Raw genomic sequence first — 4,651 nt, 5'->3', positions numbered from 1 at the left:
GAGAAAACAGGCCCAGAGAGGCCGACTGCATGTTCATGGCACAGGAGCCCCCTGAGAACGGACCTCTTGCCCACGTGGTCCACTTGGGCTGGGGACAGCTCGTGCAAGCTAGCACGGGGCAGCACCTGGGGATGACTGACCTGAAGGCCTCTTCCAGGGCCGCCTGGGGCCTGCCCATCTGCAAAGCCCCAGGATGGTGCACAGGGAGCCTGGTTTAGGGGTTGGATGCTGGGCTTCGAGGTCTGATGGGTGTGGGTTCAGATCCCAGCTCTGTACTTTTGTCATCCTGGGCGAGTTCCTTCATCATTTTCTGTAGTCCTTTTCCCATCTATTGATAGCGCTCATCACTCTACCTTCGGTTATATTGTTACCATGATAATTCACATAAAACGCCAAATGTGCTCCCTGACACACAGCAGATACTTAATGCTACCCCTTTTGTTCTCATTATTATTCACAACTACCAACAGAGGTTGCCGAGTGGCTGCCCCAGGCTCCCCACCCCCACGGCCTCAGGGGGTGAACTCTGGCCTTCTTGGCCACCTTGGCCCATGCCCTCCCTTGGCAGTTCTTGGCTTGGGTGGGGCAGAGGAGGAACCAGTCTCTGCCTCAGGCAGCTCATGTGACCTTCCAGCTCTGGCCTTTGCCCTGGCCTGGGCAGCTCTCCTGACCTGGGCCAGCCTTGCTGGGGGCGAGAGAGCTGAGGGGACCCCTCTCCCGGGGGGGCAGGCTCCAGGCCGGTTGGGTGTGTCGCGCTGGCCATGATACTGAATTCAGAATCCAGGGCCCCAGTCGTCAGGGGTGGTGGGTTTCATATCTTGACACAGGTGTCCTGTGGCTTCTCGTCCCACAGACACTTCTGTTTCTGGTCCCCCTCCCTCAGCCCTCCAGCCCGCCTGTCTTCCTCTCTCTTCTCTTCCTGCGGCCTGGCCTCTACCCTATAGCCACCCTCCCTTAGGTCCGAATTTCTCAAAGCCAGTTCCTGGGAAAACAAGTTCTGTGGAATTTTAAAATGTGTTTAGTGAAAAAAAAAGTGGTTTGCAATATAGTAACTTCTGGAAAAACCAGGTTCTTCGAGCCCTTGCAGAGGAGAGTGCCTTCATGATCTCCCGGGGAGGGTAGAATACACAGCTTGTCTCCAGCTAATCAGACCAGAGAGTCCTTTGTTTGGGGGTGATCCCAAGGGCCCGGTTTCTGAGGAACAGACCTCAGGCAGCCTTATCCCAGGTGCACAGGGCCCCGCCCTCTTTTTGCCCAGAATAGGTAGTGTTTTCCCTCTGGCCTCCCTGCCTCCATCCGTGACACTGCCCGCCTGGACAGACTTCACGTAGGTGTCCAGGCTGCTGCCCGGGAGGAACAGAGCTCAGCTCACATGTTGTGAAGCGCCAACCTGATCCCTCCTTCCATCTGGAACTTTCCACAACTCGCCTTTGCCACTTGGACAGAGCCCTTCAGCTCCTCACCCTGGCATTCTGATCGGTGGGCAGGGGGCTACCTCAGCCACCCACGTCCTTAGAGGCCCAGCCTTGAGCCCACGGGGTGGTTCCCAGGGTTGCCTGTGTGAGAGCAAGCAGAGTGAGCAGCCCCTCACCACCCCTTCATCCAGAGCACAGCCCCTTTTGTTGTTGCAAAAACTGAACTTCTGCCTAAAATGTTGCCGCAACTAGATTTAAAACGAGACTTAAAAACGAGATTTTTTTGAATACATTAAAAAAAAAAAAAGGATGAAGATCTTCAGTGTCTAGGGCGGTGGCATTTACCACCAAGCCCCCCACCCGCCCCCCACCCTCCAGCAAGCACCGGCTCCTCTCTGGCCCTGGTTTCCTCCTGCCTGTGATGGAGACAGATGATAAGACCCACCTGGGCCTTGCGTAGAGCCAACAACGCTCTCGTGTGCTCGGGCTTCCTATTCCCTAACTCAGTGAACAAAGCAGGCACTGTTATGACTGCTTCCGTTTTACAGATGGGGAGCCTGAGGCACACAGAGAGTAGCGTTTTGCCCTAGGTCACAGAAGCTAGCAAGCGGCAGAGCCAGAATTTGAACCCAGGCAGCCTGGTGATCTTGATCACTAAGCTCTACTGCCTGTGTAAGATGGGGTGATACAGGGCCAAATGAGGCTCCGACACGGTGCTTTGTAAACTGTGGAGTGCCTTGAACAGCCAGAGTGTACGTCAGCATGCGGCTTCGGAACACCCGGTGTGAACTTTGTCTCTTAGCCGACATTCGGGAAATACGCTTTCAGGTTCTCTGTGGGATGCCTGGTTTGTGCCTGGAGGGTTCCAGGGATGAGGCCCCTCCTCCCTGCCTGGGACGGGTGGCCCAGTCCCTGAGTAGCCTCACACGCAGCAACTCCCTGAGTGCAGATCAGATGACAGGCACCAGACCCAGCCGACTCAGCCCCTGCTCTCCGGCCTTCCGGAGGCGCGCGCCCTTGAGGGGTCAGTGTGTCAGCCTTAGCCCAGCTGGGATGCTGAGAATCTCTGCATGGAGCATGGGGACCTCGCAGTCATCCTGCAGGGAAGCCACAGGCTCTTGCAGCGGGAGAGGGGCCCCTGCTCCCCCAGCAGGCCCCGGGGTAAGCTCTCCACGGCCACAGGGAGTGCCTAGACACAGGGAGGGGCAGAGAGAGAGTGGGGTTCAGGGCGGCTAGGGCTCCTGAGGCCTGGGTGTGAGCCCTGGCCCCACCTCTGACCCGGAGTAGGGTCTTCAAGGCTCTACTTCAACTCCACCCCCACCCCTACCCCTGCCGTGGGCCTCAGTTTCCTCATCTGTAAATGTTAGGACAGGCCTGAGCAGATGCGAGGATCCCTTCTAGATCTAAGGCATGAGGACTGTTTGGGTTTTTTTTAATCATCTATCACTCTTAGTGCAAATAAATATCTGCTTTCTGATTCCTTTGTTTCCCTCCCTAACTTTTTATTTCTTGAGATGTTTTAAAAAAAAAAAAAAAAAAATCTGACCACTCACAGCAACTAGCTAAAGGAGCCCAGGCTCGGGAGGAACTACCATGGTGGGTCGGCCACACTTCCCTGTGTGACTGGGTAGAAATCGCCCATCCCTTCTGAGCCTTCATTTTCTCGTCGGCAAAATGGTTCACAAGCTGCTGTGAAGCTATGGTGTGGGGTTGCTTGAGACATGGTTGGCTCACCTGAGTGGTCCGTATGTGGCCTCTCAGCTCAGAAAGAGCCTGGCTCTGACTTCCAGTTTAGGGGAAACAGTACAAAGTCAGAAGTTGAGAAATCTGAGTGCAGATTTCTGCTCATGCCTTGATGGGGTGGTGACCCCAGACTAAGCCCTCCCTTGGCTAGGCCTCTCTGTTCACTCTCCTTTCAAAGATGGGGCTGCCCAGAAGTTGTCTCCTCCTGTGTCAGTACCAGGTGGTTGAGAATGGCTGGCACAAGGGCGTGTGGAGGATTGGCGGGCCATGCCTGGGTTCAGTGGGAAGAGTCCAGTGACTGATTAGCTGTGCCTGCCGGGGATATGGGGGGTGGGGGTGACTTCTCGCAACGCCATCCCTGCCCCCTAGGTGGCCCTTAATGGCTCATCTAGTTCTGTCTGGCTCTCCCTTGGACGTGCCCGTCTGGAGCTCCTGCAGAATGCCAGGCAGGTGGTTTTGGAGCGTTGAGGAGCTTGGGTAGAGAGAGGGCGGTGGAGAACACCTCTGTGCCTCTAGAGGACTCCACCTGGTGATCAGGGGGTCCTGGCTCCACCTCCAGCTTCATCTCACCCCCTGTCCTCCAGGGGTCCTCAGAGAACTGTCCCCATGCTTCCCCATCTGAGCCTTCGGAATTGCCGGCACGAGCCTCAAGACGGAGCAGGTAAAGGCCACTGCCTGAGTGCCACTGTCCTGGGGCAAGCTTGTGACCCAGGCCCGGCCCGGCGCAGCCCCAGGCACGACTCCCTGTCTCTGCACTGTCCTCAGCCCTCCTCAGGCACCTTCCTCACACGTAGGGCAGTTGGGGCCGGGGGAGGAAGCGTCTGGTTGAGGAAGGCCGGCCGCGTTGCCACGGAGAGCATGATGGGGAGTGTGAGCAGACGAGGGTCCCAGTCCTAGCACTGCCAGCTTCTCAGGAGCAGGACCTCGAGCAGGCCAGCCAGTGTCCTCACCTGTAGTAGCGTCCTGATAACTGGGACACCTCGGCGGGTGTGGGATCCTGAGGAGCGAGGGGGTGGTGAGGGAGAGAATCTAACGTCTGCCGCATGCAAGCTCGGGACTTGTTTAGGTTCTCTTCCCACTCTGGGGGTGCAAGGAAACCCAGTGACCTTGTCCGGGATAGAATCTGGCCTTCTTTCCGGCTGGGGAGAGAAGCTGTCAGAGCAAGTTCACTGTGAGGTCATGGATTTGGAGACGGGCGCGGGGGGCGGGGGGGGGGTTGCGGGCAGGAGGGTTCAGGCGTCATTGCATGCCCCGGAGGGACGAGGCACACCCAAGTGCAGCTGGGATTCCCAGCACCGTGTGGGCTGGGGCCGCGGGCCGGCACTCTCGACAGGGCAGCGCTGACACATGTTCTCCCAAGGACGTCATCCCGCCCTCTGGATTAGCATGTGGGTTCCAGAACAGCCTGTCCGGCAGCTCTGCAGGGCCAGCCCTCAGGAAGCCCCCACTCTAAACAGCGAGGGTCTGTCGTGTTGTCCCGTTACCCGCCCCCC

Source organism: Leptonychotes weddellii, chromosome 6, assembly GCF_054177405.1.
Source record: "Leptonychotes weddellii isolate Sample4059 chromosome 6, ASM5417740v2, whole genome shotgun sequence".
Lineage (NCBI taxonomy): Eukaryota > Metazoa > Chordata > Mammalia > Carnivora > Phocidae > Leptonychotes > Leptonychotes weddellii.
This window is presented reverse-complemented; position numbering follows the sequence as displayed.